Raw genomic sequence first — 16025 nt, forward strand, 5'->3', positions numbered from 1 at the left:
ATGAAAAATATATTAAGCAATGACATAAACACAAACATGTAGTAATCATATAAAATTAATGTCACAGTAAGAATGAGCAGACCATATCAGACCATCCCCGCAAAAAGTGTAAGCCAGGATTTATTCTTGAGTGGGGATCAATGAAGGGGAATCAGAGATCACACATATGTTTAATCAATCTACTATAAAATAAAATCACTGGTTAAGATCTCAACAACAGGGGAAAAAAGGTTTCTATTTAACGTTTTCTTTCTACTCTATTCACATTTTAATCATCATTAAATATAATATATTGTACCTGGTCTCATTCTCCTGATAAAAAAAAAATAGAGTAATAATACATTTACACCCATTACACATTTAAATAAATTATTATTTTATTATAATATAAATATTTTATTTTAAAAAGTAGTTGTAGAGTAGCTGTTTTTAGTTATTAGATGATAAATATAATTTTATATATTATTTTAGATTTTCAGTTTTAACTATTTGTCCTATTATAAATATTTTATTAATAATTATAATACTTATATTAATATTTGTTTTTTTTATTTTTTATTTTTTATCTTTTTATGTGTTATATAATTAAAGTATTGAGTAAGTAAGTAATTATTTGATTAATAAATTTTTTTTTTTTAATTTTTAAATGAAATATATAAAACCAATAAATGTGAAAGCAAACTTTATTGTAAAAAATATAATAACTAACACATCATCCACAATTCTAACTAATTTCTAAAGTATAGGTTTGTATTATAAAGCTATTAAATATCAAAAACCTTAATGTAAATACAGATGTTTAGAGTTACAAGACTTATCTAATTAAACTCTAATACCTTTTTTTTAATTTGTTTGAGGTTTGAAATACTTTTTTTTTCTATTTTCTTTTGAACCATTATGTACTATGTTTTTCTATGGTTAATTATATATATCTCATTTACTTTTTTATACGTATTGAAAATATAGAGAAATAAAAACAAACATTTTTTAGATTTTATATTTATATTTGAAATTAACATTCACAAAAATAACAAATGATTAAATTAAAACATAATAAGCTTGTATTTAATCATAAAATTACATAAAATAAAAATTAGAAAAAAAAATAGTTTTCAATTATGTCTTCTTCGTGTTGAACAATTTTATTTTGTTTTCATTAGAAACATTTCATGATCGCACCTAAAATATAATGGTATATTATAATTAATAACACTAAAATTATAGTACAAAACATTATTAGTTAAATTAAATTTCAAATATTACCAATTACGTATGAAACATAACAAGTTCACCTTGATAAATTTTTTTTTCTAAAAATAATGAGTGCATGCATTTATATATGTTAGGTCTTGTTAATTATTAAGATTTTTTTTTTCTCGAAAGAGTGTGGATGTGTTTGAATTGTGAAGAAATTGCAAGCCAATCATTGTGTGTTCCTTAATTAATTGTTAGTTTAGAACACTATTTACCAATCATGTTTCATCAAATGTCAAAAAGAAAAAAAATGAGTTTGGTTTCTGTTACCAAATGTTTGACCAAATATATAATACACATTTTGTTTTTCTATATGTAATTTTTAAATTTTTGTTGATGATAATCTAGTATTACAAAATCTGGAAAAAAAATCAAAATTAAGTTTGATAATTTAAAATAAAGAAAAGATGCACCAAACCAACATATAGTGGAATAAGTTCCTTTAAAAAAAATCAGCAATAAATTCGTTTAATCGTATTTTCTTCTATGCACTTTGTGGATTTTATATCCAAAATTCTGGTATCATTTTTCTCCACCTTATTGCTGATAATGTATCAATATCAATCTATAAAGTGAAAATTCTTATAATTATGTAACAAATATAATAAATATAAATTATTAAATACTTAAGTAGTTATAATTAATTAAAAAAATTACATGACTATATTTATATGCCTATATATATATATATATATATATATATATATATCTTAGCTATATTGGAGGTTTCTGTGTATAATAAGTGAATAACAGTGTAGATGTTTTGCTTTTAGATTTTGCAATGAAAAGCACGTACGTAAAGTGACAGAAACCAGCATTAATGGGAAGAGATAGGATTTGTATTGTGGCTATTCAAATTCACAATCACACAATAGGATGCGATATATATTGCACCATATATTATATATAAAAGATAAACTTAATTAAAATTTAAATATTTTAAGAGTTTAGATATTTTTAATTGAGTTTTTATAAAATAATTTCTTTTTATTTAGTGTTTAAAATAATTTTTCCTTTTATTTAAGTATTATGTTGATTGATTTTGTTGTTTACGAAGATAATATAATTATTTTTGGCTTTTATCGATTAACTTTTTTTTAATTTATTTTAACTTATGAATAAGTTAATAAAATCTCAAGTATTAAAAATTGATTATATACATAAATGTTAATTAGGTATAAAAGATATATATATTATATATATATATGTATATATATTATATATATATATATAATAGTCATAGGTTAAGATCGAAGAATTTTTTATCTAGAAGTGTTGGAATATCCTTGAAATACTATTATTTATAATGAAAAAAAATAACTATCTAAATTATTTTCCAAAATAATTCAATTACTTAACTAAAAAATTAATGATGAGACACCAAAGGTTTTTATTGTTTTTAGGTAAAACGACCTTATTATATAACCTGATTAGGTCTCTAATATTTATGTCATGCAAAGCTTATTAGACGGAATTTATTGAGTAACTCACTTTTAGTATCCGAATATGAAGTGAGTTAATAAAAGAGTTGTTTTAATTTTCTTTTTTCATTCATTTTCTCTTAGTTTAATAAAATTTGTTTTTTTAAGATAAAACATCACTACAAGAAAATCATTATATATAAACTAATTTTAGAGATGAATTAGTCACTATATTAATTAAATTAGATACTATTTCAGAAACTAAAAATTTACTGGTATATAAAGTAATTTCTATTAAAGTAATTTCTATTATTAATAGATAGTTTCTAAATTAGTATGTGGTTAGTTATCAAAATTTTAACTACTAACTTTAGAATCTAATTAATTGGTAGTAAATTAGATACTAATTTAGAATTTATTTATTAATAATTATTACAAAGTGGACTTTAATAGAAACTACTTTAAATACTAATAAATTGTGTAGTCTATAAGATAGTATCTAATTTAGTAATATAATGACTAATTATTTTTTATTTCTAAAATTAGTCTTTATTTAATGATTTTTTTAATAAATTACTTATTACAACTATTATATTAAAAAAATCACTTGAAATCTTTTTTATTTCTCTTCTTATTAATTATATTAGGTATAAAATTAATAAAAACTGATAAAAGTTGAAAAATGAGTGACTGATAGTTTTGACTTATGTTTGGGATATTGTAGTATTTGATCTTGAAAAACTAAGAAATTTTTAAATAAGTATTTGAAAACGCAATCCTCAATTAATTGCAATAGTTTGAAGATGAAAAAAAATTATGACTTAAATAATAATATTGACATATGTTTGATAATAGTATAAACAAAAAACCATTTTTTTAAAGATTCTTTAAATTATTTAATTTTAAGAATTAAGAGTAATTGTTATACATGTTTAGAATTGAAATTTAGTTTTTCATATTAAAAAAATTTAAAAATTAAATCGTTTTTTTATAAAAGCTTTTATGTTTACCATCATTATGTAATTTAATATTTTTCCTTTTTTTACTATAATTCAAAATTATTTTTTATCTTTAGTTAAACTTCAGACCTCCTAATTACTTGTAGTAAGAAAACTATTGAAATAAATCTTTATTTTTTACATAAAAACGTAATTTTCAGTGTATATTATATTATAATATTATAACATCCACGTCAACGACAAGTCACTATGAAATATTTTAACATCATAGTCCACACTTAAACTTTTGTCACATAATTTTGTTTTGACAAAGATTCATTTTAACAATTTCCTTACTACAAGTATTTAGAAAGTCTAAAATTTGGAAAGTCTAAAATTTGGACTAAAGATGAAAAACATATTTAACCCTCAAATTAAAAAAATTGTTAAAATAATCTTACATGGAATTAATTCATTTCATGAATAATTTTTATGTTAAAATGTATGATATGTAACCCTTGTAAATTAAATTATTTATCCAAAAGCATTCATATCCTTGTTGCTTAATGTTGATACACAATGCAGAAAGGTTTTAAGCATTACAACCACACTTTCGGCTCAATGAATTTTCATTCATTAGTGTCTCTTCAACCTACACAACAAAAATGGTTTATTAATTAACCATTATCATTATAGAGTTAGTTGGGAATTAACTGTACAATATTATAATTTACTAATCAAAAACTTTTCAGCATCTTCTTCAATAATTGTTCAATCCCAGTGCTAGTAAAATACAATTCTTAAGGTGTTTTCAATTCATATGATGAAGTTGACCTATGTAAATTCTTTTTCTAGCCCTAATAATGCCACTGCTCTGTGCTCACACATTATGTGTACATGTCATTCCTGCTACGTATTTTTATCTATGATTATTATGTTAGTGTTCTGCTTATATAAAGGTACTTAATTAATTTAGTGTTTGGTGATTTTGTTATAATTTTATTTTGAAATAGTACAATTAATGAAAACAGTTATAAATTATTACTGGAGCTAATTTTTAGACAGCATAAGACTTTTGAGTATATTAAAGCAAATTTCTAAATCGAAGTTAAGTGACTTATGTAGTTCATTTTTTTTATAATATAAAAGTTTCAATTAACATTGTTAAGATTACTATATTTAATGTATTATATGTTTTAATAATTGGAAATTGTATCTCAATGAAATGATAAGAGAAAGAATATATATATATATATATATATATATATATATATATATATAAACAATGATTTCAACATGTGACATTTTTTATCGTACCAAAATATTCATTATATTATAATGAAATATTGATCCACAATACATATTCGTGTTTTTGCATATACCTGAGTTCTTTATATTTGGAATCTTCAAATTTAGAGAATCGAAGTGTTTTTCTTTATAGTTTTTTATGGTTGAGTGTGAAGATAAATCAATTGAGTTGGATTGATTAGACGTCATGTTTTAGTGAGTAAGTTTAATTATTGTGTTCCCTTTATAAAATTGTAATAAAACAGAATGAAAACTTAATTAGTTGTCTATAGGTTGTAGATTGGTGACCGAATTACGTTAAATTTTGTGTTGTTTATTTTCTGCAGTTGATTTGTGATTGTGTATGTTACTTCCGCGTACATTTTTTCCATCAGGTATATATGTATTACCTTATTTATTGTGGATAAAAAAATAATTTCAAACTTTATTTTGAAAATATTTAGTTGGATTAATTCCTATTTTTTTATAAATATGTTCGAAAGCTAATAATAATTAAACTCTTAACCATATATGTTGAAGCTTTGTTACTATTGTGGATATAGAAGAATTAATAATATTAAAGGAATATCACAAAAAAGGCTTATTCGTTTTGATCTTGGATTTGTACTATTGCTCTTGTATATCTAAAATCATGAAAAATAAAATAAATAAAAAGAAAGTATGATGATAGTTTAATTTGTGAGTCAAATTGGAAATTGAAACCTAACATTGAAGAGAAGTAAAATTGGAATCGAGTGGCCTCACTCAATGACTTTAGAGTGGACCCATTTATGATAAAAGCATTTCAAAGCTGTTTTGAAGAAATGAAAGGTTCTCTTTTCATGTCAAACCAAACACTCGTTTTGCCCTCACTCTCTCTCTCTCTCTCTCTTCACCTATATATGTGTGTGATAGTGACCTAAGTGTGCCTTATTGATATCCCACTATGAAAATTAACATGCTTTCACAAGTTTAGGTTAAAAAAACCAAAATATTAGACTTTTGAATAATATTTTTTAATGACTAATAAATAATGAAGTATTTTAGGCATATTTAATTTCTACATAATTTTCAAAGAACTAAGTAATGTGTGATAGAATATTTAACCTTTACTTTAAAAACATCATTAAATAAAAATTAATTGTATTGGACAAAAAATAATTAGTTTCTATATTAAAATTATATATTATTTTAGAAATTAAAAACTATTGTATATAAATTAGTTTATATTATTGATAAATAAGTTTCAAATTGGTATCTAAATACTTATCAAGGTTTTAGCTATCCAAGTTTAGAATCTAAATAATTAGTAGTTAAAATCTTGGTAACTAATTATACTAGTTTTAAAACTATTTATTAATTATAAAAATTATTTTATATATCAATATTTTTTTAATTTTTAAAATAATATCTAATTTAATTAATATAGTAACTAATTATTTTTAAAAAAAATAATTTTTATTTAATAATTTTATAATAGTGTTAATTGTATTTGGAAGTCTAAGTTTAGATCTAAGTATATTATCAACATACTCTTAAGAGATTTGGAGAGTGAGACTATAACTAGCTTACAAATATTTTTTATACAAATTGAAACATCATTAAGTATTCTAATACATTAATTATATTTCTTGTCCATAAAAAAATGATATCAAAGAGTAGAAAAAGAAGAAAAACAATAAAAATAGAGCATTATTCATTTTGTTATTGGTGGATTTTGATAGGGATATATATGCATGGCATGGGCATTTGAGAAACCTATTATGAATTATGGCCTCTCATTTGATCAGAATTGAAGGAGTTGTGTTCCACTTTGGGTAGACATTCCTTTGAGAAAATGGTCCACAAATTATAATAAAAATGAATAAGCAAAAAGAACTTAAAGAAGTTGAAGAACAAAATTAATTAAACATGGAAAATGAGTGCATGATTCATTTTGATTCTTTCTTATCCCAAATATACTTTTCCTTTTTGTTTCTCTTTGTCCCCACTTAGGAACTGCATTTCGCACGTGTGTCATCATCATTGGATATTCGTGGTAGACCAAATTATGCAATCACTCCCACGTGCAAAACCCTACACACGAGGGACCATGCTCATTCCATACTTCAACTATTGCCAAGTAACTCCTTTCAAGATATGTTAAATAATTATTTGTTAAGTTTATAGCAATAGTAGGGTTTAGTTAGGGTTATCATGTCCTTTTCTAGTTTTTCTTAGGTCTCCTATGTCATCTTAATATTTAGGTTTTCAGTGACAATGATAAATTAATGATTTTTTAGAATATAAATTAAGAAAAAAGGAATTTATTCGATTAAAATGTTTCACACAGTACATTAAATACTCAGTATGTTTAATTAACATGTCACATAAAATAATAGCTTGTAACTCCATAATTTAGTGTGATATTTCATACTTTTTAAAATATCAAAACTATGTTTTATTTTATTGATATTTTTCGTTTCGAAATAATGATTCAACAACATTTTAAATTTTAGAATTTTGAAGATATTTTTTATTGAATTTATTTTTTTAATTTTATAATTTAGAATGATTTTTTTTGAAAAATATATTTCAAACTATGAAATTTAGAAGGTATTTACCAATTATAGAATTTTATAATTCAGATTATAGAATTGAGAAGGTATTTTTATATTAAATAATACTTTTTAAATTTTGTAATTTAAATATTAGTTAACCACCTAATCATGGTGGGGTCACATGACGACACATGACCAACCGATCCTTGGCGACGAGTCAAGGGTTGACTAAGTCAGCGGAGTTAATCCATAGTTAAGGACTCTTTAGTGCAACCCTAAACATGAACTCACCTCCTAATCCGGCCCACCAATTAAGGTTCATTAAGGTAATATAAATAGCACGCATTCCAATGAGAAATGTACTCATTATCTACAGTACTTTGATACCCGAGTGTTAACACCCCGACTGACTTGAGCGTTGGAGTGCCTTCTGCAGGTACCATCCCCGTTTGTGGAGTCAGACGACTGAGAGAAGGAATGCAAAGCAGGAAGTTTGAAGTATCAACGACGACTGAAGGTATAGACAGGAGGAATTGTTCTCTAGGTCCCGAATCTGTTCGAGAACATATATATTAAATTTTAGAATTCACAAGATATAAATAGAAAAAAAAAATATTTTTAAATTGTAGAATATAAAATTTATTTTTTTAAAAAAATTATCTTTTCACCTAATGCATTTGAAGGTGTAGAAAGAAACACCCAAAATAATTATATTCCAATAATTAACACAAATAAAGGCATATATATATATAATAATAATAATAATAATCAGACATCCTCATCATTATTGTGGTGTGAAATCTTGAAAGTGGGGTTACTAGTATGAACAAATATATTAATAATTATTATTATGGGGTAGTTAAAGCAATTAAATTCTTTTGAGAAGGAGAATGTGATTGGTACTTTCACACTCAACATAGCTGCTCAATAACGCGCACTAATCTCTTTCAACATTTACATCTTTATGCAAAAAAAATAAACATAGAATAAAATCTAATTAAATGCCATGTTTTATAACACGTCTCCAAACATTTGAAGAAATAAAAATTAAATTATCTTGAAGGCTTAATTAAACATAACGTCACACATGTCAATATGAATTTGATATATAATGAGAAGATTAAATTTGATTATGAATGTTATCCGAAACAGTTAACTCCCAATTTTAAGACATTAACAATGATAACGATATCATGTTGAAATAATCAAATGAGAAAAGGGGTTTAGAAAGAAAGAGGATCAAGCATATAAACACATGGAAACAAATGAAAACAAGGTATGCAAATTTCTATGTGGAGTATGCAAAGAAAACGTTGATATGAGTGATTTAATAGGTTCAACTATATATTAGAGACGTATTAATAGAATCTTCTTCAATAAGAGATGTATGCATCGTAGAAGTTTCAACAGCTTTTTGTTTTCATCTGATATAGTTGTTACATGTTTCTTTGTTATTGTTATTTGGGATCTTCGAAAATGCTGGAAAAGAATGAAGATTAATGAAGAATCACAGAAGAAGCAATCAAAAAAGCCAATCAACAAAATTGTTTTTAAAAGTTTTCCAGAAAAACAATCAGTTGTTTCTTCGAATCAATGATAGTTCTTAATAGCAAGGCACATAAAACACAAAACAAACAACTTAAGAGGCAGAGAGGGATAAAGAGATTTACACACTGTGTTTTATACTGGTTCACTCAACAACTGATAGTTCCCAGAACACCTCTGGCTAATTCACCATGTAACCAACAACAGATTACAATTACAAAAACACCAAATAGGTGATCTTGATCCCTTCAAGAACACTCACCCTTTTTGACACACCACCACAAGTCAAAACACCCTCTGACTCAAAACACAACTTTACAGATTTACAAATGTATACAGAAACACAAGAATGAATAGGAAAGATTACACATGATACAAGAAGAAAACAATAGCTTCATATTCCACTCTTCCAACCAAGGCAAATCACATAGCAATCTTGCAACTTTTAAAAACTCTTAAGAACTATTTTCGTAATCTGATTGATGTATTGAAAATAGAGATTCAAAACCCAGTTATAAATCCACAAAAAATAGTCGTTTTAGCAGTTAAACAGAGACCCAAAACAAATTTGAATTGAGCCAAAATAGATTTAACCAATTTTGTTATTTTTTTCAAAAAGCAATATTGAATTGGATTTGACTGTAAGGTCAACCAATTTTAGCTTTTTAAAATCCTTTTCAAAACCACCAAGTGTAAAACAACCTATTGAAACGTACAAACAACAGGTTGTTTTTCACTTACTTTGAAAAAACATTTTTCTTTAAAAGATCTTGATTGTTTCAACTTTGGATTAGGCTAAGAGTGGATTAACAAATTCTAAACTACCCAGAACCCAAGCCCCACAAGCATCAACCTAGCTTTAAGCAATCTTCTTGAATTTTGAATCATCAAAGCTTCAAGGTTCAACACCAGCAAGAGTGGCTCCAACGTTTACCTTCCAAGTTCTATTCCTCTGCATCCTCCTCTATCTTAGGTTATTCATTGCTTCCCTACAGCTTTACCTGCACTAAGAAACATTACCTTTCATACCTCTCAACTAGTTCAAAGATACAATACATACCCATAACATTGGTCATGAATAAGTTATACGACAATTTATTACTACAAACCAACAACACCATGCAGTGAATAATGAAAAAGATTGATTACACTTGAATGCACTTATTTTGTTGCCATGTTAATGCAGGTTAAGGGGGATAAAATCCAATAAAAAAAGAGAACTTGACTTTCCTTACTTTATGTTTCATCCATGCCCATGATTGGACTTGTGTCATGGTAAAATTTTCCTATGCATCTATCTTTGTTTGGTTAAAAATAACCCTGTTTCAATGCTTCCAAATTCACCATACCACTGAAACCCATAGGTTTTTCCATAATCTATTGCCTCTTGATTAAAGCATATTCAAGAGAATTGTTCAAAATGATGAATCAACTCATTGTGATTCACCGAACTAATCCTCATCCATCTAAAACACATATTCCATACTTTAATTGATACCTTACATGAAACAAGAATGTGTGAAGTTGACTCCTCCTCCCTCCCACATAAAACGCATAAAGTATCCTTCAATGTCGCGCCCCTTTTGTGCATATTTTGTTTAGTTGCTACAATATCTAAAAGAGCCATCCACACATAAAATTGAGTTGAGGGCATAACCTTTAAATTCCAAAGATATTCAAACACCACTGATACCCCCCCAGATCTATGATTTACTAACTTATTATGAGCAAATTTTACCGAGAATGTGTATGATGGAGGGTTGTTCCATAACCGTAAATCTTCTTTATATGGGTGTAGTGACACCCGTAATATACTTGCCATAAAATCCTCTACCATAGTTTTTTCCCACTCAAACCATTCTCTTCTCCAACTAAATTTCCACTCCCACCCTTCTCTAGACCATCTTCCGAAACTACCAATAGTCTTGTCTTTAAGCTCAGAGTTATTATATATTCTTTCATATCTTCCTTTGAGTTGACCATTGGCTAGCCACTCATCTTCCCAAAATTTGATCTTCTCCCTAGATCCAACTTGCCAAACCATATTTGAATTGAACCAGTTGTCACCTTGGTCTGAAAGGCTAACTTTGGATAAATCATTCCACCATATAGATTTATACCTATTTCGATTAGGTCTAGTTGAGTTTGTCAGCCTCCACAAACCGTACTTCGATTCAAGGACATCCTTCCAAAGTCCAGTCTCAGGGGAACCCATTCTCCATAACCATTTTGCCAAGAGTGCCTTATTGAACAAATCAATGCGCCTAATACCTAAGCATTCCTCCTCTTTCGCTTTACAAATGTTCTCCCAGCTAATCCAAGCGATTTTCCTCCCTTCCGCTCCCCACCTCCACAAAAAATTTCTCTGTAATTTTGTGATCTCCTTGCACACTTCAATCGGGGCTTTAAAAAAAGATAAAAAGAATAGTGGTATGCCATTGATAACAAATTTTATAAGGCAAACTCTTCCCGCAAAGAAAAGGTTCCTCCCCTTCCATATCGAAAGTTTCTTTCTTATCTTCGATATCACTAGCTCCCAAAATGAACACCTAGATGGATTACCACCAATATGTAAGTCTAAGTATGTGAAGGGTATATCCATTAGGCTGCAATGGAGTATTTCCGAGTACATTTTCACCTCATACATGTCTACTCCAATTGCACCAATTTTACTCTTGTGGAAGTTTACTCTGAGGTTAGAGCTTAATTTGAAACATCTTAATATAGCCTTAATGCATATGATATTTTGCACATTTGATTCGTATAAAAAAAGGGCGTCATCAACAAATTGGAGTAGATTCACATCCACCTTTTTATCCCCAACTTTTATTCCCGAAAACAAGTGTTTTCTTGTCGCTTGTTTTACTAGCCCAGCCAAATCTTGTGCAACGATCAGAAACAAAAACGATGTCATTGAATCCCCCTGTCTAAGGCCTCTAAACAGTTTGAATTCTTTTGTCGGACTACCGTTTACCAATACCGAGATAGTAGCAGATTCAAGGCATGCTCTAATCCACTATATCCATTTTCCGCAAAACCCTAATCTTCCCTTCATGTAAAATAAGAACTCCTAACTCACCAAGTCATACGCCTTTTCAAAGTCAAGTTTCACAATCACCCCACTTTTCCTCCTTCTTTTCAAATCATCCATAACCTCATCACTAGGAGGATCTGCCTAATAATCCTTTATTAGATAAAAAAAAAAAAAAAATCCGATTGTGACCCATCTATCACCTTTTCAATAACTTTTTTAATCCTCCTAGATAGCACTTTGGTCAGAATTTTGTACAAACATCCTACAAGTGAGATGGGTCTATACTCTTCAAGAGATTGAGGATTCTCATACTTTGGTATCAACGTTATGAATGAAGCATTACAGCCCTTTGAAATCTTTCCCTCACTATGAAAGTGTTTTACTGCTGCCAGTACATCCTTTTATAGTAAACCCTAGTGCTTTTTAATAAAACTGAAAGTTACTCCGTAAGGCTTTTACTACTATCACAGTTCCAAATAGCATCCTTACTTTCTTTCTATATTTTGTAGAGTATTATAATTATTTTAATATATGAGATATTTTTCAAACAATTTCACACATAAACAAAAATATATTACCCATATCAATATTGTGTTAATTGTTTTTTTTTATGTATTTATGTGTGTTTTATATTAGATCTCTTATGTGAAATTATTAAAAAGCATGGGTCGAGGAGTTTTAGCGCAAGTGAAAATATTATCATAGAAATAAGTGTTGGTTAAGATGACCTAAGATTCATGAGCAATAAAAGTTGAAAAAAATAAAATAAATATTAACAAAAATATATATCAGTGTCAAGTTTTCCGATGCTAATTACATCAATGTTGAGATTAATACTCACTAAAAAAAATCATGAAATAGAAATCAATTTTTAGAGATCAAAATATTAGTTGTAATAGTAACTAAATTAGAGACCATTTTAGAAACTAAATAAAAAATTGGTTTCTAAATTAGTTTCTATTATTGTTAAATAGTTTCTAAATTGGTATCTAATTAGCAACCAAGGTTTTAAGTACCAATTAGAAACTATTTAGCAATAATAGAAACTAATTTTTTATTTAATTTCTAAAATGGTCTCTAATTTAGTTACTATTGCAATTAATTATTTTGGTATCTAAAAATTAGTTTTTATTTCATGATTTTTTTTTTAGTGACTATACTATGAAACTATGGTATTATTATTAATTTTATAATTTATTTATTATTTTGTATTATAAAAAGTACTAGAAATATTCAAAGACTCTATAGTTGGTCAATTAATTTACTAGAAAAACATAAAATTATTAGAAGACAAATTCATTAAATAGAAAACATGATGCATTAAAATTAGTATTTTTCAATAAATTAAATTAATTATGGAAGTATGTTAAAAAAGTGTGTAAGAAGATATATGTTGACAAAAATTCTCTTATTCTCATTACATTTTAGAAGTTTCAATCACAAAACAGTGTAATATCCCATCAATCTCTCTATATTTTTTGTAGTTTTGTAATCTATATAACTTTTTCCTAGCCTTTTTAATTTTAACTAAAATTGGTTAGATTCTGAATGCTTGTGCCGAACCTACATGTGTTGATGAAAAAACTTGGTCCAGAAAGGTAGTTTCGAGAAAATATATATATATATATATATATATATATATATATATAAATAAGGGTGAGAGAGAGAGAGAAAAAAGAGTTGATAAAATCACATAGTTTTGGAGTGGTTTTTTCAAAAGATTATAACAGAAAAATTCAGTATCAATAAATTATAATACAATCTATATAAGAAATCATGACACATTTTTAATTCAAGATCATAAAATTATGAGCTTATGAATTTCTTTCTTATATACTATTTAATTTTATAATTTTTACTTAATATAGAACTCATAATCACACTTAAATTATTAAGAGAGTGACACTTCAATCATTTCTATCCTCAGCCACCACCATGAAAATGATTATTGTCTATAAAGTAACCTAATTGTGTGTTTTTTTGCCTTTTCTCATCATCAAATTAAAATGGTTACATCCATGAGTTCAGACTTGAGCATCTTCTTTCTTTTCCATCACGTTTCTCACAAGACTCCACACACATGAGGACAAACTCTCTTGCTCTTAGAATCAATCTTCTTGACTTCCTTGGTGGAAGTGATAAACTAGTTAACCACAACCATCAAACCTTAATCAAATATTAGATCAATAATATTCTTGCACACATTGGTTTAACCTTAATCAAATATTAGACCGATAATATTCTTGCACTCATTGGTTTAAAATTAGTGACTTGTGACTTCACCACTAATATTAATCCTCACCAATGCTAATATAAATATTATGTGTTAAGCTATAATACATTATAGAGTAATATTATAGGTTTGAACTTCGCTCACGTCTAAGTTTCTCACAACTAGTTTTTCTTTTTCTGATTGGTGTCTTGTCCCTTTAGTGTGTCTGTATTCACTTTAGTTGAATGTCGGAGAAAGTTTCTGTCAGATTTTGCCAGATTATGTAAGAGTTGCTTTGTTTCTTAAATGTTTAAAAAGTGTTATGCAATTAGGTTGTTCATACCTTTTTGTGTAAGGGTCGAATCTCCCCTGAAGTGATTCTGGTGTATATATATTCTTGATTGTTGATAAAAAAATAAAAAAATAGAGTAATATATTCATCAATTTCTTATATAAATGGGTGGGTGTGTAGTGACTAAGACAATTATCTGTATTGGCAAAGAAATGTATATCATTGTTGCGTCTTGTCGGCATAAACTTAGTGTATGTTTTATACTAAAACACCATTTCATTTTTGAGAAAAAAAATATTATTACGAAAGTTGTCTAACCATTATTAGTTCTTCTTTTCAGTTGGGACCGTGATGTTCTTCATTTCACAAAATTATATATATATTGACATAAATGTTTTTCTGCAATGCTGTAATAAAGAAATATTTATTTGGGTAAAATTTGCAAGAAATGTTGGTGTACGTATTTCAAATAATGAAGTGGAGAATCTGAAAAGATAATGTGAATGTGTAGAATGATTAAGAATTTCTCATTGGATTTACGCAACTGCAATCCGAAGCTGCCTAACTCACTATCACTTGCGTGTTGAAGAAATGGTGTGTGAAAATAGCAGCAATACTGTGAGGAAAAGTTTATGGAGAAATGGATAGTGGCGACAAAGAATTTACCAACAAATTGGAAGAGTTGTGTCATGTTTGAGTTGAACTGCATCATCTCAACATGTTGATTTGATTAATACAAGACATGTGGAGTTAACTTCTTCCCACTTTCACTTTCAACTTTAATTAGGTTAACAGCTTCAACACATCTAAAACAGACCATTGGTAAAGCAGGTTTACGTGGTTTGCATTTATGTTGTGTTTGCACGTGCAATCATAATTGGATTACTGTTTATTTTTGGAATGGATCCAAATCATAGGTGTTAGTTATCTTTTAACTCATTTTGGTAAGTACCAGATTTTGACTCGCTGAGCTGTACCATGCATACCAAATTGAAATGAAGAGAATAATAACTCAAATTTTGAAGTATGGAGAAGGGAATAGAGAATAGGGGTAACAATGGTAGTAGCTAATAAGCTTGAGTTTTAACTTCAAATGGTGATATTTCAATGTGCATGGTTATTATAGATAAGGGAAAATGTTGGAAAGTGTATAAGAAAACGAGTGATGTAATGAAAAAGAGATGAAAATAAGTTATGAAGTGATTATAAGACGTTATATAAATAATATAACTCTTTCTACAATGTGAGGTATAGTATCTGGTCACAACAGTTTGCTAATAGAATCATTGAATCAATGCCGAAACACTTCATTCTGTGATTTTGTGATGCCGCAAAGAGATTCAACATTCATCTTCATAGAAGTGGACATAGTTGGTGGCATCCTATCATCCTTTTTTGTATCGTGTCAGGGGAGGAGCATGAAATGAATGCTAACTTTTCAGCAGCCACTGCCCTTTGTTCCATGGATTAATCTTAACCTTACATAAGATTTTGATAGATAG

Source organism: Phaseolus vulgaris, chromosome 4, assembly GCF_000499845.2.
Source record: "Phaseolus vulgaris cultivar G19833 chromosome 4, P. vulgaris v2.0, whole genome shotgun sequence".
NCBI classification, from domain to species: domain Eukaryota; kingdom Viridiplantae; phylum Streptophyta; class Magnoliopsida; order Fabales; family Fabaceae; genus Phaseolus; species Phaseolus vulgaris.